Here is a 22,865-nt window from a genome sequence, read left to right on the forward strand (position 1 = left end):
GGGTGTGCATGTATATCCGCTAGAGAAATTCAAGCTGGACTAGTCAGGTCTGGACTGGGGTATCAGGTGGGCAGGGAGTCCATCGTGGTTTGCCCAGGGAGATGTGTGAATGTGCAGTGCCTTAAGGATGAGTGTGTGAGGGCAGCACGTTTGCCAGCAAGCATCAAGCTGGACCAGCCAGTAAGTAGGTGACCCACAAAGCAGTTACGAAGGCCTGGGATCTGGACAAGGGTGGTGGGTGGACAGAGGGGCCATTCTGATGCTGAAAGCATGTGAAAATGTGTGTGTGCTTGTGAACCTGAAGAATGTCATGTATGTGCCTGCGCTAGTGAACTTCTGTCTCTACCAGCTGAAGCGGAGCAGGATACTTGCCTGTCTGTGTTTATGTGAGTCCTGTGTGTAGGTGCTGTGCAAACCACATACTGGGGTGCATCAAACACAGCATAACCAGACAGTCAAAAGAGGGGATTGTCCCACCATATTCAGCATTAGTGCAGCCTCACCTTGAATACTGTGTGTGGTTCTGGGCCCCACAATTTAATCAGGATGTTCAGGTTCTTGAATGCATCCAGATGAGGGCAACAGAGCCGGTGAAAAGTCTGGAAGGCATGTCCTATAAGGACCTGCTGAGGACTCTGGGTTTGTCTAGTTTGGAGAAAAGGAGGCTGAGAGGTGACCTCATGGCTCTTTACAGGTTCCTGAGGAGGGGAATTGGAGAGGGAGGTGCTGAGCTCTTCTCCCTGGGATCCAGTGACAAGGGGCATAGGAACGGTTCAAAGCTGCATCAGGTGAGATTTAGCCTGGACATTAGGAAGCATTTCTTTACCAAGAGGGTGGTCAAACACTGGAACAGGCTTCCTGGAGAGGTGATTGATGCCCCAAGCCTGTTAAGTGTTTAAAAGGCATTTGGACAATGCCCTTAACAACATGCTTTAACTTGGTCAGCCCTGATGTGGTCAGGCAGGTAGACTAGATGATTGTTGTGGGTCCTTCCAACTGAAATTCTATGCTATTCTATTCTATTCTATTCTATTCTATTCTATTCTATTCTATTCTATTCTATTCTATTCTATTCTGTTCTGTTCTGTTCTGTTCTGTTCTGTCCTGTCCTGTCCTGTCCTGTCCTGTCCTGTCCTGTGCTGTTCTGTCTTGTTCTGTTCTGTTCTGTTCTGTTCTACTGTAATGGCTGAGACTTCATTCCTCCAGTTCCTGCCTTGAAATTAATGGACTCAAGAGATGTGGGAATTGCTAGTGTAAAACTAAGGCAAAAAAAGTTGTTGAGCACCTGAGCTTTCTCCATGTCAATTGTCACCAGATTTCATTTATCATGTTTCTACACTATTTCAAACACTGGGTGTTGTGTGTGGCCTCTTCTTTGTTATAGAAATGGCAGTAGTATAAAATCATATTCTTCCCTCTCCCCCAAATCTATAACATTCTAGAATTTGTGAAGAATTGCATTAAGTTGAAATCAGTTTTCTGCTTATACTTCACTTACAAATGCTACAGACCTTCGGTATCTTACTCAAACTTCTAGTGGGTAACAATCACTGGAAATCTGTATTACAGCTAAGAAACTGTCCTAGGTAGTACTTTAGCACTATTTTGTTTAACAATGTATATAGAGAAGATAGAAAAATCACCTAACAAGTTCAGTGTGAATATCCTGGAAGTGTCAGATCAGACCAAACAAACTGTTTCAAAGAGAAGACTTTTTTTTTTTTCCCCAATCTGACATTCCTTTAGGCAACTCTAGTTTCTGCACTGTGCTGTAAAATGTTTCCTCTATTTTTATTTAAATAAAATATATTGCAGTGCAGTCTACTTATTGAGTCTGAGATTATGACATTTCATTCTCACCTGCAACCCCTTTTTGTCTTAGTGTGCATTCTTGAGATGAAAATGATGAAGTAGCATCCACAAGAGCTTTCTTATCACTTATAAGGAAAAGAAAAATATAATTTATGTAAACAAAAAGTGTTCTACTTTTACCAAATAAACTATGCAAAAAAGTAAGTAGCAGTTTTATAAATCAAATGCTAAGTGCCTAAATGCATTCCCATTTCAAGGAGTAATTTAAAGAGTTGAAGCAGAAACATCATCTTTGCAGCCATTCTAATTCAAACACTGGAACTTTAAATCTCTTATTATAGCCCTTTTTTCAAAACACCTATGGTTAATGTAAGAAAAGTATTTCTACTTGTGGCAATTTGTGCTATCAGAGAGGTACAAACAGTAAATGTAAAGTTACTCCCTGTAGGTACTTTATTTGTAGGCCGCGCGTATAAAAGGAAGAAAAAAACCCATTTTTGTAATTACTTAAAATTTAATTTTGGGTATTGTATCATGTAAATCTTTCCCAGCCCGAGTGTTTATTCACAAACTGATGCGCACCTCAGATAACTTATATGAAGTCAACAAATGAGACCCTTCTAATGGCAAGACAAACCATGGATATAAATTCCAGATTGCGTATCTCATAGATGTGATAATGCAGATCACATTGAGATGTGAGATGTTGACTAATGATTTACTTTCAGAATGAAGTCTCAAGATGTTGCCTGACTGTTGGCTTCCATCTTGAAAATCAATGTCACTGGTTTAAGCTGTCTCCTTCACACAGAGGCAACAAATATTATCACTGAAGAGAATGAAATGTCTTTAATAGACAAATTACCTGTGTTTAAATCTCTGCCTACTTATTTATTTTTACCAGAGTATACCCAGGAATTTGTGCCAGCAAATGACTTAAATAAAAACAAAACAAAACAAAACAATCCAATTAAGAGAATATGAATGTACAGGTAATCATAGTGAGAAGATATTTGGAAAAGCTTTTTCAAAAAGCCAAGTTACTGATGGAAAACATTTTCTCTGATGTATGTTTTCCCCTTTTTGAGTTCTACAGCTTTTTTTTTTTTTTTTTCCAGTTCAGGATCAAACTCTGATACTATTATTTCACCCTCACTGGTTTATGAGAATGCACTTTCTGGCTACTTTGTTGTAGTATTGGCCCATGTGTGTCAATACCATGTGCTTATAATGAGCAGTATATCAAAACCTCACATGGGTTTGCAGCTCACAAACTGTTAATTCCCCAAAAGGTGACCCAATCTGTCAAATAAAAGGGACGCCTGATTGAACTAACTCCCGTATAAATATTTCATCTCAGCATTAAGGTAGATTTGAGCAGAATCCTCTGGATCTAAAACATTTACAAAATGAAGACTTATCTTCCAGCGTACTGCAGCACTGACCTAGTTTGCATATATTTTCAGAACAACAACAGACATATCATTAGGCTGTGCTTAAAAGATATAAATCATAATTACAATCTGGAAAGAGTAGCTGCTAAAGTGGGTGAAAGCATTTTAAGACCATTAATAGTGAAAGCATAGAGCTACATGACAGACACCATTTACAGATTTTTCAGCTGCTAAATCACAAACAGCATTTCTTGCTTTTAGAAAGCATTTGGTTTACGTTTTTTACATCAGTGTCTAAATCACCTTGTTTTTTTCTCATTAACAGAGATAAGAATAAACGAGAACATGTATGCAATGTACTAGAAAACCCATCATATTTCAGGGTACTCAATAACATTAAAATTAATAAAAATGAATAAAACTTGGCAGCCCTGATTAACTGAAGTAGACTGCTGAACACTGCCTTCATTAAAATATACTGTCACAGAGTGCTAAGCTCTAAATTAATAAAGTCTGAAGACAAGAACTCTTTGTAACTGATCTGGAAAGCTTGGTTATTTAAAAATAGAAACCATTATGTGTTTTACTGATCTTCAAACATTTTTGAAGGAAGAGAAAGAACTGCAAAGAAATCTTATTAGATAGGTTGAGAACAATTTATAGGTTGTACAAAACAACTGATGTGAGGATTAGTTATTATCTTCAAATAGAATGTCTCTTAAAAAGATGAGATGAGCAATTTTAGGCACTGGTATGTGTCTAAATGTATTACGTAGAAAAACACAAGTATTTTCCATAAAAAATAAGCTGTCTGTCAGGGATGTCTCCATCTTTGCATACCATGTAATTTCTTTACACATACTCTGTTTTACTTTAGAAGATAAAATATGCCTTCTTTGAAAATGAATGATAGGGGGCCTATAGGAAAGATGAGGAGGGGGCCTTTATCAGGAAGTATAGTGATAGGATGAGGGGTAACAGTTTTAAATTGGAAGAGGGTAGATTTAAATTAGATATTTGAAAGAAATTCTTTACTGTGAGGGTAGTGAGATACTGGAACAGATTGCCCAAAGACATTGTGGACACTCCCTTCATGGAAGTGTTCAAGGCTAGGTTGGATGCGGCTGTGAGAAACCTGATCTAGTGGAAGTGAGGGTTGGAACCCTTTAAAATCTGCATTTTTCATTATTCTTATTACCTCAATTCATACGATCATAGAGTATCTCAGAGTGAAAGGTACCCTTAAGGATCATCAAGTCCCACTCCCAGATTTTATTTTATTTAAATTTATTTCACTAAACATTTTATTTAAATCAGGCAAGGCATCTGTGATGCTATGAAAGTAGACATTTGAGTTTCATTATCTTTCCTTCCAGCTTGAACAAATTTTATTTATGCTTTAGATCTATGCTGCTTAAAAATACTCAGTTGAGTTCACTCCCAAAGAATGTGGAAACAACTTTTTTAGCTAGTTTACTGTCTTTATTAAAAGATCTTTGTAATGCATGTTTCTTTTCATGTTATTGATCTGATGCAAAGTTCATTTAAAACAGTCAGAGAAAACACAGATTTTAGGTCTGGATATTTTTTCCATTGTCTCTGCCTTTTCTGGTTGCTTTTTCTCTACTTTCTTTTGTGTAAATATTTTCTCTGGGGGAAAATATATGTACATGCTATGGTCACACATTTAGGAACATATATGAAAGAAGAGCCACAAAGATGATTAAGGGAGTGGAGCATCTCCCCTATGAAGAAAGGCTGAGGAAGCTGGGTCTCTTTAGCTTGGAGAAGAGGAGACTGAGGGGTGACTTCATTAACGTTTATAAATATGTAAAGGGTGAGTGTCACGAGGATGGAGCCAGGCTCTTCTTGGTGATAACCAATGATAAGACAAGGAGCAATGAGTACAAACTGGAACACAAGAAGTTCCACTTAAATTTGAGAAGAAACTTCTTCACAGTGAGGATGACAGAACACTGGAACAGGCTGCCCAGGGAGGTTGTGGAGTCTCCTTCTCTGGAGACATTCAAAACCCGCCTGGATACCTTCCTGTGTAACCTCATCTGGGTGTTCCTGCTCCCGTGGGGGGATTGGACTAGATGATCTTTCGAGGTCCCTTCCAATCCCTAACATTCTGTGATTCTATGAAGAGCAAACGAGCCTCTGGGCTGTAAGTCTCACTTTAGGGCTAGGTGACTAGGCAGAATGTGCATGCCTTTGTCATGAGGTAGTTACACTGAGCAAGGACGATTTGTTGGCTGTGGATCAGGTAGTTTAAGGAGAAGCTGTATGGAAGAGTTTGGGATGGAAGAGTGAAAGAGTTTAGACAAAATAGCACTGCAACAGTGGCAGTTGCCCTACAACTTCATCTGTGGCTTCACCTTCCTTATCAGATTATTTTGTAACTACTTCAACAACTGAATAACTATAACAGAAAAGTAAAGACTTCAAAGTGACATAGCTTTCAGTAAAAATAGTCAGATCATTATAAAGGCATTTCAGTCTCGGTATTCTAAGTGTTTTTTTAATTTTGGAAATTTATCAGTAAAAAAATATTTTGTAAGAACAATTTTATGCATAAAAAATAGTAATTTAGGCTTTTTGTTTTGGCAATGCTGAGTCAAGTTTTACCATGTTGAAGTACATATTACATACATATGTGAATTCCAGGTAATATTTTTAGCATAATACAAAGCCAAACTTGAAGTACTCAAAATGATGTGGCAAAAGTATTTTTACTTCACTATAATAGAATTCCCTTAAGCAAGATATACAAAACTGTTTGACATCATTTCAATACCATATTTTGTTGACTCGAAAATGTATTGCTCTGGAATTTTGTTGTGAAAGAAACAATAAAGAAGAGCATATTTATATTAATCACAACTCTGTACATTTCAGAAAACTTTGACCAGAATATGCAGCAAACATCTTTGTCCTGAATGCCATCCAAGTGACTTGAAGTGAACTGCTGGTAATTGTGTTTTGCAGAATAAAGTACTTAAAGGATTGGCTCCTCTGTTGAGATTGCCCAAAAGCAATCTCAAATTGAGAATACTTAGTGTCTTTTGTTCAGCTAGCTATGATTTTCTTACCAATATTCCAGTCCAACTTTTACACTCACTGGCAAGATTTTATCTATGATGTTCCCAATTTTTTTTTTTTTAGCAGATAGGATTTTAATGAGGTAACAACATTAATTAAAAATTAAAAGATGTGCTACTTCCAAGTATCACATTAGGGCACATTACCAGACCTTACATAACCAGTATTGAAACAAAGAAAGAAAAATCTTAAAACAGATCTTATCCATATTTGTGGTTTGTTGTGGCTAGTGATGATCATAAATTAAGTTTTTCTATATTTGTTATGCTCCAGTTTAGATGGAGCAATAACCTTTCATTTATAAACTATGAAGGACAGGAAACAGCGAAGTCAGCAGCAGCACAGTAAAATGGCCATGGAATTCAAAGGATGTGGCTGAAATAGACTGTCTTAAGATCTCAAAATCTTGCAGTCACCAACCAAAACACAGATCACAGTTAATAGCTGTTATACATGAGGAGTGAGGGACATGGTTGAGACTTCATAGGAAAAAGAATGTTGATAAATGGCAAGTATTTAAGTAGAAATCCCTTTCCGGGCAGAAATTTATCCAAGGAGCACTTGTTTCATTACACTGTGTTCTCAAGTAATGAATTAATAATTTGAAAGAGAAAATACCAGCTACTGAATTATCAGTAGAGTTTCCTATTCGATGTACTGTTACAGTTTGCAATTCAAAGCCTTGACCCACTTTGCTTATGACAGCTAATGGAGTAGCAATTTAAGCTACTTATCCTGAAGACAGATACATTTTTTCTAATTAAAAAAATAAAATCCTTTCTGCCAACATCAAGAAATCAATCCATTATTACAAGCACAACAAGTAGCAACTACTCTGATTAAGATGGCAAACACTTTCCATTAGAAGATCCCATTTCAGTTACTCTGTTTTGGTTAAAAATAACTAAATGTTAGTTTACCCTCCTAAGGATGCAGAAGGTCATGGATGGAAAAAGCATGCTGTAGAAGGTACTGAATAGAGATAGAGAAAACAACTGAGTTTAGGAGCCTGGAAGTGGGAAATGTGAGATAGAGGAACTGCAGGCAGTGAAACAAAATGAGCACATGGAGACTAAAAAACATCTAGAAAGATGTGACTATACATGTTAGTCAGGTGCTTTTGGTAAGTAAGGAAATCACAAACAGAATCAGAGGCCTAACTGATAACAGGAGAGAGATCAGAAACCAGATGCAGGATTGACATATGACGGATACAAAGGCTGAGAAAAAGATTGGTGGAAGCAATGAATCGGAAAGTGGTCAGTTCTGGCTCTGCTAAGCACTTGGGAAACGCAGGTCCTCATAAGCTAATGTACAGTTCCCCAAATTACTGGATATTTTACATTAATCTCTCATGTCTTAGTTTTCCATTTATAAAAAGGAGATAGTAATAACTACTCACTTCACAGGAACATTGTAAAAATAAAGGCATTAATGTTCATGAACCACTTGGATGCTGTAATGATGAACACCATAAAAAGCTTCTGAGGAAATTAATTTTATCATCAGAATAGATTTTGAACAGTCTGAATTAATGAAGGTGGGGGGCTGTGCACTGAATGATAGAAAATATAACTCTGTTCAGTATGTGAGCAGTATTTTTTCTGTAATATTTTTCTGTGAGTATAGGGGGTCCAATGTAAACAACAACAACAAGAAGATTGTATGATAAATCTATATTGTAGGACTTTTGCATACAAGGCAACATTCAGACTGCATATAGACTGATAAATTCCTCATCTCTTAGCTTGGATGTTTGACCTTGTAACTCTAATAAAATTCAGTGTAATATTTGATGAGCAGTTAGACACACAGTATATAAGTTTCTGACTTAACACATTGTCTTTTAATTAGTGTGGTGTACGGAGTGGGTAGGTGAGTGGGCACAGGATTTGCATATTTATAGAATCCTGAGGGCATATTTAATATATTTCCATGCTTGATGAGATATAAGGATAAAACCTAGTTAAAGGTGAGTTTGGTGTGCGTTGTGGGTTTTTGTTTGTTTGTTTTCTTTATTGGTTAGCATTGTGTGTGTGTTTGTAATGGAAACAGGTTACAATATGTTTTACAGAGATGATTTGCTCTTTGGTTTTTTTTTTTTTTTTTATATGCACCATGTTCTATGAAACCAACTTCTGATTTCTGACTTTTAAAACCAGTATAAAAGGAATTATATACTTCTAGGTCCTGGTGTGTGTATGTAACACACCTACCCAATCTCACTGAAGAATATAATGTTTGAGGACCTGGCTATTATCATCACATGGTGGTTTTTAACATTACTTGACATTTTCATGACATGGTGGTCACCAGAGGATGGTTTTGATGTTATCATTGTCACTGTTGAGAACTTATTTTTGGAGCTTGTTTTGATTTTATCCTCATAATAATTACAAGAAATACTATTCAAAATGGCAGTGATATCATGTTCATGACATTGACTGCAAAATATTACAAATAAAATATATAATTATTACCGTTTAGAACACAACTTCTGTGTTGGCAATATTTCACATCTTTGCAGCATTAGATAATTTAACTAATTTTACATTTGTGCTCTGAAGATTAGTGAAAATATCAGGAAGAACAAAGGACAAATTGGCCCTGAAACTGCGCACTGTTCCAAAGTTATACCATTAAAGTACTAAAGTTCTTTAATAGAGCTCATGGATGTTATAGGTCCTTAACTTTCATCAACTAGTACGTTTTAACTGTGGCTTTACTTTTACCATTCTTGTCTTCTCCCATCCCGAAACTGAAAGCAGTGTATCTTTCTGTTTCTGGTATCTCATGCTTCATATGGAATCAGCTGTATGAGATATTCTGTCCTTATAGAAAATCAAAGAAAGGCAACCATCGAATTTCGGATCATATGTAGATTAACTTTAATTCTATCCCATCATTCCTCATTCTTCTCTTGTTAATTTTTATTAACCTAGCTAAAATGCTTATCTGCATTTCTTTTAATTTCCTTTGTCAGTCTAACTCAGCTTGATTTCTGCTAATTATCACTTTATCCATATGTTTTACAATCTTCCAGATGTTGTTTTCTTTGATGATCAATCTCCTTCATTCATTGTAGGCTTTTCTTAATACCTCCTCTGCAGTGTTATCAGCTCAGCTAGAACTCAGCTCCTCTCTAGAAGATTTCCCTCCTGAGTTCCAAAAGTATTATGACACTGCTGTTATATTCAGTGTTGTTCCTGAGCAGTCAGCTTGAATGCCCTGTCCACTTCTCCCTTCTTCCCTCCCAGCCTTGTGCTGCTCTCTCGCTTGTGCTATCACAAGTACCTGTGCACTGGCCTTTGCGAGCAGAAGAATAACCTGTCAGGCAAGTTTATTTCTCAAGTGGATCAGAAGCCTGATCTGCTCTTGGGAAAGCCACAACACAGTTGTGTCAGGATAATGGAGGGAGTGTACTGAGGGCAGGGATGCCACGGTAGCACTACAAATGCCATGCAAGAAATCTCAAGTCAAACTACACCTTTAATTTGAAAGAAGGTAGAGTACTGCTCACCACAATCTGTAACACCTGGAAGGCTGTAAGTAGAGAGATGACATGATAATTGCTAAAAGTCAATCTGAGTTAGAACTTGGAAAGGAAATTTAGAAAGTGTTGTCTGGTCTTGGCACAGAATTCTCATTCAACCTTTTGAAATTTCTCCTATTTAGTAATGCTACTCTTAATTATTGTCATCTATATTTAAATGCCAAGACTAATGGTTCATTAGCATGATAGATTAGATTGTGAAAGATAGGTAAGGAGGTTATAAGCAGGTTAAACACCAGCCTTCCAGTCCTGCAGAGAAATGCACAATGCTAAAATGAGAAGTCAGTAGATACACTATGCATCTCTAAACGATTGCTATAATTACCTTTCAGACTGTGTCTCCCTACATGACTGATTTCTATTAACGCTTCCACAGAACACAAAATATAAAATGTATTGTTTAAAGAACATTTTCAGAGTTAAAGACTGAGCAGAACTTAAACCTCAGAATACTTTTTTGGCATCAAAACTTATGTAGCAATAAATGAACTCGAAGAGATTAATAAATCTCATTTCCATTTGAATACTTTGAAATAACCATAACTTTTTTGGTGTTTGATGGATACAAGAATCAATGAGGTTGAAGTTATGCCTATGTGCAATCTAAATGGAATAAGATAATAAATGCTGCTCAATGAAGTGCATCCAGAATTGATACCCTTTTCTGAAGCTAGTAACTTACAACAAGAATCACATTTGCACTGTATTGATGTATAATCCCTAATTAGGGATCCGACCTCAACATTTCAAGCTGCCTTCATTCTAATACTACCATGCAAAAGAATAAACGCTTCTGGATTGCTGCTTTAGAGCTTCCTGAGTTTTGGCAGTCAGCTTTGTCAAAATGCCCCTGCCAGGCTGATTTCACCACAGAATGATGGTATCACAGTATGTGATTTCACCACAGAAAAGTCAAAGGGATGAAGTGAAGGAATGATTTAGTTGTTTGTAAGGACACACACAGAGTAAGCAGCTTCTTTCAGGTGAACAAAGAAAGTCTAATACTTTTGCTTTACAGAATGTCTGTTGAACACAATGCTGCTTAGTATGGTCTTCTCATGTTCCTGCATATCACCCTACAGAAAGATTTAATGCATAGCTTGGATTCTTCAGACTTTATCTCCTAAGATATTTCATAATTTTCTTCACATAGTAAAAGTCATACAATTACATTATTTCATACAACTATGGCATGTCTGATACCTGTATTAAAGACGCAGTGTATGCATTCCCCTTAGTATGCTGATTACTCTCTATTCAAGATACTCAGACTTCATCTATACTAGTATAGTGAAAAGTATGAAGAAATGCTCTCTTTCACTGGACTTTTATCACAGACACTGTCACAGTGTTAGAAATGCCCACAGGATTCTTTGGTGGGACAACAGCCTTCTCCAAGACAATTTTGGTCACATTTTGGGTGTTAGTAGGAAGGAGAACAAGTAGCTGAGGGATTTGGGGGTCCTCAGCCTGGAGAAAAGGAGGCTGAGGGGACACCATCTTGGTCTACCAAGGTAGGTCTACTATCTAAAAGGAGGTTGTGGCAACGTGGGCGTTGGTCTTTTCTCTCAAGTAACAAGAGATAGGATGAGAGGAAATGGCCTCAAGTTATGCCCAGGGCAGGTTTAGATGGGATATGAGGAAAAATTTCTTCACGGAAAGGCATTGGAACAGGCTGCCCAGGGAAGTGGTGGAGTCACCATCACTGAAGGTGTTTAAAAGACTTGTAGATGAAGTTCTTAGGGACATTGTTTAGTGCCAGTGTCATGTTAATGATTGGACTTGATCTTGAGGGTCTCTTCCATCGAAAATGATTCTATGATTCTATTATATGATTCTATGACTAGGGGTCATTTCCAAAAGACCATTTAGAAGTACTCTGTGTCTTGGAAGATAAAAGAGTTCAGAAGCATGACTGCAGATCTCTCCATATGATTTGTTCTCAGTGCTAGAGAGTATTTAATTTACTAGCATAGGCACAGAAACCCTTTTGGAACTGTCAAGATACTGACTCAAGGCAGTGCAGGGAAGATAAAAGAGAATATACCCACACTCCTCTTGAGTTCAAGGAAAGAAAACATTTGCTTTTGTAGATTGGAAAGAATTGGGTTTCTTCTGCTCTTTAAGTGATCCAATACTGGGGCAAGTCAGTTAGTCTTTAAATAATGATGTAGTGATGGAAAAACAGAAACTTGCTGCAATTCTCAGAGACCTTCAAAAGCAGAACTAAAGGGACAGAAACACAAACAGCACATCTACCAGAGTCCCTAGCTGGTCTTACCCTATTATAGACAAGTCACTGTAGACAGGGTCAGGAGACCATTTCTGAAGACGTGCTCCGTGCTTTGTGTGGAAAGGGAGTTCCAGGAGACAAGGTGCATTTTATTTTTCCCTAAGCTTTCAGTGAATATTGCTCCTGAGTACAGTTGAACTACCATAAGGTTTACTGTCTGGCAATAATCATTAATGATCTGTTGGGAAATTAAAACAATGGATAAATATTCATTATTTTTGCTATTCTTGTCAGAAAGAGTGGATGTTGTCTTCACAGTTTTAGGTGACCTCTCAAGTGCTGGTTTTTATGTTTCTCCACACTTCTTTTTGGACTTCGATGAAAGATTCATGTGTGTAAAGGAAGGTCAAAGGCACTTTTTCAACAAAGGTTCACCACAGCCACAATGATGAACCCAGATCTATCTTTTCCAACAGGAAACATTCTTTGAGAACTGCTGCATAAAAGGAGTTGTAATGACTTCTGGTATTTTTAAGGCATGAAGTTCATTATTCTAAGCTATTTATTCACTTCAAGAGAGAAAGGGTCAAGAAATGAATGACAGAATGCTTAATTAAACCTACTATATGTCTGTCAACATGACACTATGATATCAAAACCATGCAGACTCTTTAACTCTTGCTTTAGAAATTCTCATGTTTAACAGAAACAAAGAGTTTAAGCATATGCTTAATTTTAAGCATGTACATTATCCCATCAGCTTCAAAAATATTATGTAAATATTTTAAGATTAAATACTTTTTTAGACTAGGGACAAAGTTCTTAGCACCTTGCACCATTGAACTTAGTTGCATAAGCTAAATGTTCCTGTCAACAACAAAGTGTCACTACAGCTAAAATTCAAATAACTTGGTTTTCCAGAGTTGAAATTAAACAAAAATTCTAACTTGTCTCAAAGCTTTGTTTTTCATGATTTTTATAGGAAAAAAGTACATATATTTCAGTTTAAAATGCTGACTCAACAAAAGAAAGGGCTAGATTTGCAGAATTGTAAAGTCAATGTTCCATATTCTGGAATTAACATGAGAAATCAAGGTTTTTCTCATGTCTAGAGGGTTGTAATTAAATCAACTCTTTAGAAGTAAATATTAGGAAATCATGGAGTAAACCAAACAAAAAGTCCAGGGACCATGATGGCAAGAAAGAAAATATGGATGATTAAGCATATTTCTTAGAAGCTGAAGTTGCTAACAGGCTGTCAGGGAAAAAAAAAAAAAAAAAGGAAATGTATTATACAAAGAAGCCAGTGACAATGAGACTAATAAAATTGCAGTGAGGATTTCCATAAATGACAGATTATTATTAATAGCCCAGGCTGTAAATATCACAGAGATGGTAGGCTTGTGAAAGGTCGAATAATCCACAGGTAGAGAAAAGCAATTTTGTTTTGTGACCGAATGGAACAATGGCAAAGAAATGAACGAAATACATCCACTGTTTTAACCAAAGTTGTAGCACACTGTTCTAAAGAGAGGCTGTGGAACCCAGCACAAAAATATGCAGCTGTTGTGTAGTAAGGCAGGTAGATTTAGTCAATTTGTAATCTCTGTATTTTTTCCAATTTCCCATCAGATTCAAGTCAGTTATGCTTTCTTAGCTCATTTACAGATCCTGAAAGTAGCTAGCACTGAGAAATTAATATTAAACTTTAATTGTTAAATCCTTCCTTTAGGTTACACAAATTTCTAACAACAGAAATGAGAGGAGATAAGAGAGCAAAGTAAAACCATCTAATGCATGTGTGCTTACTTTGCAAGTTACATCATAAAACTTGTACACTTTGTTATCAAGTTTCATATCCTCAAAACACTTTTGATGCCGTGAATTTCTTTAAAATTACTGGGAATTACTGTGAATTTCTTTAAAATTACTCAGTCGTCGAGATCAGCTGATCGGGACCAGCTCGGCCGGAGCCGTTCAGAGCGATCTCGAGGTAAGGAGAAGCGTGGGGGTGGGTTTCGGTTTCGGGACCCGGCAGCCCCCGGCAGCCCTTGCGAGAGCGGCTGACGTGGCGTGGGCGTTACCACGGTGACGGCGATCACAGCCCCGCCCCTCGCCTTGAAAAAGCCTCAGGGAGGGCAGCGACGCGTCGCTGTCCACCAGGCGCTGGGAGAGGCAACCAGCTTGTGACGTGGTGAGTATCACCCACACTGTGCTGCAGCGGCAGGTGGAGCAGCTCGTGCAGTAGGGCGCAGAGACTATCACTCCTCGCTTGTTAGACCCTCTCACCTACTGCCAGTGTCCCTGACTGTTGCTAAACATGGTCTCCTCCAGGAAGAGGGCTTGCTTAAAGAAGACTGTGTCGACTCAGACGGAGCTACTGCCTCGAACCGTGGCTGTCCAGGTGTCCGGCTGCAGGGAGTGCCAGAGCCTGCTGCTGCCGGGGGAGGGAGATGAGCATTCAGCCTGTGTGAGGTGCGAGCAGGTGCAAGATCTGCTCGTCATGGTTGCAAAGCTTAAGGAGGAGATCGAGACACTGAGGTCCGTCAGGGAGTGTGAAAGGGAGATTGACTGGTGGAGTAACTCCCTGGTGTGCCAGGCAGAAAGGCCCCAAGGAGGAACCCCCCAAAAGGTGATGGACCCCCTGCCCTGTCGGGCAGAGAGGGAGGATTTGAGAGAGCCCCTGCCCTGTCGCTGTCGGGCAGAAGTAGGGGGCCAAACAGCTGAGGAGGGTTGGAAGCGAGTTCCAGTTAGGCGTCGCGGGCAACCCCCCTCCCTACCTGCTTTGCTTCCCCAGGTGCCCCTCCGTAATAGGTTTGAGGCCCTGGATATTGAAGAAGATGTAGGTGGGGATGTGGTGCAAGGGCCACCTACGAAGTCACATAGGAAGAGGCGATTGACTCCACGCCTCAAGACTGCCTCCAATAAAAAAGAAAGAAGGGTAATTGTGGTAGGCAATTCCCTTCTGAGAGGGACGGAGGGCCCGATATGCAGAGCTGACCCTCAGCATCGGGAAGTTTGTAGCCTACCTGGAGCTCGGATCAGGGACATCGCCAGAGCCCTCCCCAAACTGGTGCGCCCAACGGACTATTACCCCCTACTGATCTTTCAGACAGATGGGGAGGAAGCGGCATCCCGTAGTCTGAGGGGAATGAAGAGAGACTTCAAGGCCTTGGGACAAATGGTGAAAGAGTCTGGGGCTCAAGTTATCTTCTCTTCCCTCCTTCCATTTTCGGATGATGATGTGGGACGGAATAGAAAAATTGAGTCCGTAAATGATTGGCTTCGGGACTGGTGCTACAGGCAGGGCTTTGGGTTCTTTGATAACGGCTGGTTTTATAAGACACCAGTCCGGTCAGTGATATGTGGGAAAGGTTTATCGCACAGGGGTAAAAGGATGCTGGGACATGAATTAGCAGGGCTCATTTGCAGGGCTTTAAACTAGATTTGAAGGGGGATGGGGTTGTAGCTGGGCTTGCATCAGTGGGGCAGCACACTGGAATCAATAAAGACCGGGAGGCCCCCCAGGCCCCTAGGGTGAAATCGGTGTACTCGGCTCGCTCCCTGAAGTGCCTGTACACCAATGCGCGCAGCATGGGGAATAAGCAGGAGGAGTTAGAAACCTGCGTTCGGTCAGGAGATTATGATCTGGTGGCAATTACAGAGACATGGTGGGACAGCTCACATGACTGGAATGTGGTCATGGATGGCTATGTCCTTTTCAGGAAAGACAGGCCAGCCAAGCGTGGTGGTGGAGTTGCTCTTTATGTGAGAGAGCAACTGCAATGTATAGAGTACTGTCCAGGTGCGGTTGAGGAGCGAGTTGAGAGTCTGTGGGTGAGAATTAAGGGGCAGGCTGGCAGGGGTGACACTGTTGTGGGAGTCTATTACAGGCCACCAGATCAGGGTGAGGAAGTTGATGAGGCCTTCTACGGGCAGCTGAGCGTGGCCTCACAGTCACAGGCTCTGGTTGTTATGGGGGATTTTAACTACCCTGATGTTTGCTGGAAGGACTACTCAGCCAGCCAGCCTCAGTCTAGGAGGTTCCTCCAGTGCATTGACGATAACTTTCTGATGCAAATGGTGGAGGAGCCGACTAGAAGAGGTGCGCTGCTGGATCTCGTCCTCGCTAACAAGGACGGTCTGGTCGAAGCAGTAAAGGTGGGGGGCTGCCTTGGTTGCAGTGACCATGAGATGGTGGAGTTCAGAATCTCCTGTGGTGGGAGCAGAATACCGAGCAGAATTGCAACCCTGGACTTCAGCAGGGCCGACTTTGGCCTGTTCAAACAGTTGCTGGAGGAAATCCCGTGGGCAAGGCTGCTTGAGGGTAAAGGCGCCCAAGATAGTTGGTTAACTTTCAGGGACTGCTTCTACCAAGCTCAAGATCAGTGCATCCCGACGTGCAGGAAGTCAAGGAAGGGAGCCAGGAGACCTGCGTGGTTAAACAGGGAACTGCTGGGCAAACTCAAGTGGAAGAGGAGGGTTTACAAATCATGGAAGGAGGGGCTGGCCACTTGGGAAGAATATAAGGCTGTTGTCAGAGGATGTAGGGAGGCAACTAGGAAAGCTAAGGCCTCCTTAGAGTTAAACCTGGCGAGAGGGGTCAAGGACAACAGGAAGAGCTTCTTCAAATACATGGCAGATAAAACTAACACCAGAGGCAATGTAGGCCCACTGATGAATGGGGTGGGTGCCGCGGTGACAGAAGATACAGAGAAGGCAGAATTACTGAATGCCTTCTTTGTCTCTGTCTACTCTGCCGGAGGCTGTCCTGAGGAGCCCCGTACCCCTGAGGCCCCAGAGGAAGGCAGGGCAATGGAGGAGTCTGCCTCAGTTGATGAGGACTGGGTTAGGGAGCAATTAAGCAATCTGGACATCCATAAATCCATGGGTCCAGATGGGATGCACCCGCGGGTGCTGAGGGAGCTGGCTGAAGTCATTGCTGGACCGCTCTCCATCATCTTTGCCAAGTCTTGGGAAACGGGAGAGGTGCCTGAGGACTGGAGGAAAGCAAATATCACTCCGGTCTTCAAAAAGGGCAAGAAGGAGGACCCGGGCAACTATAGACCGGTCAGCCTCACCTCCATCCCTGGGAAAGTGATGGAACACCTTATCCTTGGTGCCATCTTAAGACATATCAAGGATAAGAGGGTCATCAGGGACAGTCAACATGGCTTCACCAAGGGGAAGTCGTGTTTGACCAACCTCATAGCCTTTTATGAAGACGTAACAAGGTGGATTGACGATGGCAGAGCAGTGGATGTGGTCTACCTTGACTTCAGCAAAGCATTTGACACCGTCTCCCACAGCATCCTCACGGCAAAACTGAGGAAGAGTGGACTGGATGATCGGGTAGTGAGGTGGACTGCAAACTGGCTGAAGGAGAGAAGCCAGAGAGTTGTGATCAATGGGGCGGAGTCTGGTTGGAGGCCTGTATCTAGTGGAGTGCCTCAAGGGTCAGTTCTGGGACCAATACTGTTCAATATATTCATCAATGACTTGGATGAGGGAATTGAGTGTACTATCAGCAAGTTTGCTGATGACACCAAGCTGGGAGGAGTGGCTGACACGCCAGAGGGCTGTGCTGCCATCCAGCGAGACCTGGACAGGCTAGAGAGTTGGGCGGGGAAAAATTTAATGAAATATAACAAGGGGAAATGTAGAGTCTTGCATCTGGGCAGGAACAACCCCAGGTTCCAGTACAGGTTGGGGAATGACCTATTAGAGAGCAGTGTAGGGGAAAGAGACCTGGGGGTCCTGGTGGACAGCAGGATGACCATGAGCCAGCACTGTGCCCTTGTGGCCAAGAAGGCCAATGGCATCCTGGGGTGTATTAGAAGGGGGGTGGTTAGTAGGTCCAGAGAGGTTCTCCTTCCCCTCTACTCTGCCCTGGTGAGACCTCATCTGGAATATTGTGTCCAGTTCTGGGCCCCTCAGTTCAAGAAGGACAGGGAACTGCTGGAGAGAGTCCAGCGCAGGGCCACAAAGATGATTAAGGGAGTGGAGCATCTCCCTTATGAGGAAAGGCTGAGGGAGCTGGGTCTCTTTAGCTTGGAGAAGAGGAGACTGAGGGGTGACCTCATTAATGTTTATAAATATATAAAGGGTGGGTGTCACGAGGATGGAGCTAGGCTCTTCTCGGTGACAACCAACAGTAAGACAAGGGGTAATGGGTCCAAGCTGGAACACAAGAGGTTCCACTTAAATGTGAGAAGAAACTTCTTCTCAGTGAGGGTGACAGAACACTGGAACAGGCTGCCCAGGGGGGTTGTGGATTCTCCTTCTCTGGAGACATTCAAAACCCGCCTGGACGCCTTCCTGTGTAACCTCACCTAAGTTTTCCTGCTCTGGCAGGGGGATTGGACTAGATGATCTTTTGAGGTCCCTTCCAATCCCTAACATTCTGTGATTCTGTGATTCTGTGTTCAACAAAACTTCGTTTCTGCTTGCAGCAACAACTATAATTTTGCTGTGGTTGTTTTCTTTGGCTGATGCTCTTGCCTTCACATATAGACATTTTTACCTAATGCAGTAAAAACATAGGCTAGAATAACTATCTTTCGCTTTTCTATTTCCATTGACTGCAGAATCTTTGAAGATGTGTTTGCGATTTGAATAACTCTTCCATAGTTAGCCACACCCAGAGCTACCAAAATCATTAACGTTAAGACGGGCTAAAGGAATTCAGTAATTATTCCTCTAATGCTCTTACATTTTAATGAGCTGATTAGAATCTCATTAAGAAAACAATACACTTTGTGTATGAACTATTCCTAATGATTATGAAGTATAAATGGCATTAGAGGCTGTAGCAAATTGATAGCTTTTTATCTTTTCAAGAAGCTGCTATGAGCAAACTTCTAAAATGTGACTTTAAATATATAATTTTTGTGATCAGGAATTCTGATTTGCTTGTCATTTTGTCAGTGTTATCATTGGGCTTTATTTTCCCAATTTTTCTGCATAAAATTATCTTGGAGACAAAAAAAAAATCCTGTCAAATATTTGCTTTTATTGAAAACTATATTTCTCCTTAATTTCTGTTACGGAAAGGGATTTTGTTCTCTTTTTTGTTTACTTTCTTAAAATAGCATAACTTTGGTCATGAGAGATCATAGGAAATGCAAAGAACAGAAAAAAAGATGAGAAGTTTTAAATCTTTGAGCAGATCTTTAACTGCACATAACTGATCTTTCCACTTTGCTCCATAAAAATAACCAGTGACACAGGAGTCTATTTCAATGTTATCTCTCTAAACATGTATAAAACTTATGTTCATTTTATATCTCTCAAATACAAAGACATAAGTATTTCAAAGTCTTATTTTAATTATGCACACATATGCAAATGATGTAGTGCATGAACATTTATATTTGTAATGCATCACCAGTGCTGAACTACATGATAATAACCATAGAAACTGAGCTTTTGGCCATGTACTTGAGAGAAAGCTAAGAGTCAAAGCAATAAATGTGCTCTTCTTTTTCAAGTTTCACTATATTTTGCGTAGGCACATTACAGCACATGCTTTTTCCTGTAAGACAGTGTCAAAGGCTTTGTTTAATGGTCCCTGTTGTTTCCTTTTGAGCTGTATGCCATTGCTCTCTTTAATTAGAAGAACAGCTCTTCGAGCTGCAAAGACATAGCTATTTTCCACAGCAGTACACACCATCCCTTCAGGCAAGTCCATTAACTTAATTTTTAAGATTTTTCTGTTAAAATGGTAAGTTTCTAGGCTTCTGGAATCCATGGCTTTTAGTGAGAAAAGGGAAACTGAATGCCATTATGTGTAGCTCTGTATCTCTTAATCAGAAATGCCTTGGTTTATCCTTGGGATTATAAATTACCCTTCAAGCCATTAGAGCCCAGTAAAATTGCAGGGCACCAATTACTTTAATTACTTTAAGGTTAAGACCTTTTCCTACAAAAATCTTTCTCAATGCTTTATTTCCCACCTTAGTGAACATAACTAGAAACATACAAGTCTGCTGTTAACAAGCAATACTATAAAATGTCGTACTTCAACTACACTGAAATTTTACAGTATTTCATCACAAGCATGACATTTTTCAGATTCTTATATTTACTTCAGGGTAATGTAAGCTAATCTTTGTCTAGTCCATCTCTACCTATCTATATAATGCTTTAGTGTTCAGTGCTAATTACTGGGTAAATATAGTCCAATCTAAAGACCATTTAATTGTATACTACCTCACCCAAGGTTGTTCTCAGGTAATCAATGAATTAAAATAAGAAAAAGAGTTATTAATGAATGAAAAGTTATATATTACTTGGTTGAAATATCTTATTGTGGAAAATTTCATTATTTATTTCACAAAGATTGTGATTACATACAGAAGTATTTCTAGATAAGAAGAGATCTCCAAAATGTTAGTTTTAAATCATAAAATGATCCTTCATGCTGTAAAGATCTTCCCTTTAAGCACTTGAAAAATGTATTTCAGGCTTCTAAAGGAAATAAAGAGTATTAGCACTTGGGAAACCAGTCAAAACTTTTTATCAACCAAGATATCAGGATGAAAGTATTCCATTCTTTACTTCAAGAAAATCTATCTGAACTTTATGGTCAAATTCAGGACAGTCTTAGATATTTTAAAGCTGAAATCATAATGAAAAGATTTATTTTAAATTTCCTAAAACATTTCTGTGATATAAGCTTCTGATAGATTGCTATGAGATTACAGTGTGGTGACACCAATTTCCACGGGGAGTTGCTGCATGATGCAACTATTGTTTAAACAGGAACACATCAGCCATTTAAGATGAGGGATTTGAAGAAGCATTAAATCAAGAGCAGAAGAGAGAGTGTCATGCTACAAAGATGTTGAACTACAAATACACATAGAACTTGAAATTGTTCTTGTGAAGGACTTGCTCAAGAATTTCTAAAAGAACTTCAACCAGTTATGACTCCATCCTTTTTTAAAGATTTCTCTGTGCTTATAACAGCCTCTTCTCTCTCACAAGTTCTGCACCATTGTCTGCTACACCTCAGCTCTTCCAGCCAGCATTCCTCCATTAACCTTGCCTGAGAAACATCCATTACAATTCCCAAACAAATACTTTAATGAACAGAAATCACATTCAAGTGATTGTAATAGAACATCTTTGATACCTGCAAAAGCAGGTGTGCAAGCTAATAATAATAATATAAAATCCAATAAAAATTTAAAAAATAAACTCACCAAACCCGACCTTTTTTTTTTTTTTTCTTTTTCCCTACAACCTTATCTATTTGTTTTACTGGAGAAGATAATATTGTAACTAGAAGTACATGGGATCCTGAATGAACTGTGGATGTAGCTACTGAAACTCATAGGCTTTCTGTTGATGGAACTCCAGTTCTCACTTTCTCTGTTTTTCTTTTTAGTTGGAGGTCAAGTCGCCACCTGTTAGCCATGCTCCTGAAACGGGAACAGAAATCTGAGGTACAGAGCCCTGGAACTACCTATATTTACCAGCTGTTAGGTTCTCTAACCAAGTGATTTCGTTTATGATAGTTTTCTTGTCCAAAAGATAAAATGTAACAGAATTTACTCAGAGCTATGTTTAAGACTGAGGTCCAATAATACTGTAATAAGACCACTGTTGCAATATTCAGAATTTTAAACATACTGCCCTGGGATGAGGAAACTTTGACAAAAGTCAGTATTGCTCCCAAGTCAGAAGTAGGTGGGCTGTGCCACAATCTTGCTAACAAACACCTTGATAGGATTTGCAGCAGATAAGGCTAAACCAATAGATTTGAGAGGTCTGACTTTACCAGGGAGGGGTGGATTAAGGAGAATCTCAGACCCACACTAACCCTGCTGAGTTCTCCATAACACCAGATGTGTTAGAAGACATGCAAGTAGGCAACTTAGCCTTAACCCCACTGTTTTCCTGTTGTGGCTATATAAGAATTGCCTCATTTTTTGTGGTAATTTCCTATTTTTAGTAGGATCTGAGAAATTAGGGTGGAGTTCATTTTACATCCCTGCCTCTTAAAAACCTTCATGGTAGGATTTACCTAGATAAAGCACTAAAAAGGTGTTGATTGCCTTCCTATAAAGTGTTAAAGGGAGGTCAGGGTTGGAGGCAGAGTATCTGAAATTCTGGACCCATATTTTCTGATAGTATGTTTGAAAAAGAGCATGCTCTAGATAGACCATAGAACTTAAGCAAGATATGAATGGTTGATAGCTTCTGGAAAGAATGTTGTAGTGAATGATTTCAAAAGCTATGACATTTTCGGTTTCCATTAACAACTACAAAAAAAATTTCAGTCTCATAATGTATGAATGTGTGCATGCTATGTATGCATAAACATACACATAAAACATGTATATTCATATACACATACGCCTACAAAACTATACTCACACACATAGTTATAGCTGCAGACTATCCTACAGATATAGAGGCAGTTTATCTCACTCTATTCCGAAGTTTACAGTTATTTCTCAGATAGTATGGTGAAATGATATATGTTTCAGGAAACTAGCACTGACTGAAATATATCGTTGTGGAGTGTTCAAGTATGTCAATAAAAGATAGCACTTGGGATCATGTACTAGAGTTATCTTCCCTGATAGTTGGTTCTATTTTAAAAGTCCATGGAAAACCACTGTTTCCCACTAAGCATTTTATTTCTAATTTTGAGATCCTACCCCAGCAAAGTCAGTGGACAGTATAACTTGTATAATGTATTGAAATTACAATTAAGAGCCCCATTGAGCAATGTAAAGATCTGATTTACCCATGTTAA

At 39.6% G+C, this 22,865-nt stretch overlaps 1 protein-coding gene across 1 annotated transcript in view; it reads right to left on the reverse strand.

The window, feature by feature from the left end:
• The window catches only part of CNTN5 (contactin 5), a 361,776-nt gene that overhangs the window by 224,485 nt on the left and 114,426 nt on the right, over window positions 1-22,865 (reverse strand). The window lies entirely within an intron of this gene.

This window comes from Caloenas nicobarica, chromosome 1, assembly GCF_036013445.1.
Source record: "Caloenas nicobarica isolate bCalNic1 chromosome 1, bCalNic1.hap1, whole genome shotgun sequence".
NCBI classification, from domain to species: Eukaryota; Metazoa; Chordata; class Aves; order Columbiformes; family Columbidae; genus Caloenas; species Caloenas nicobarica.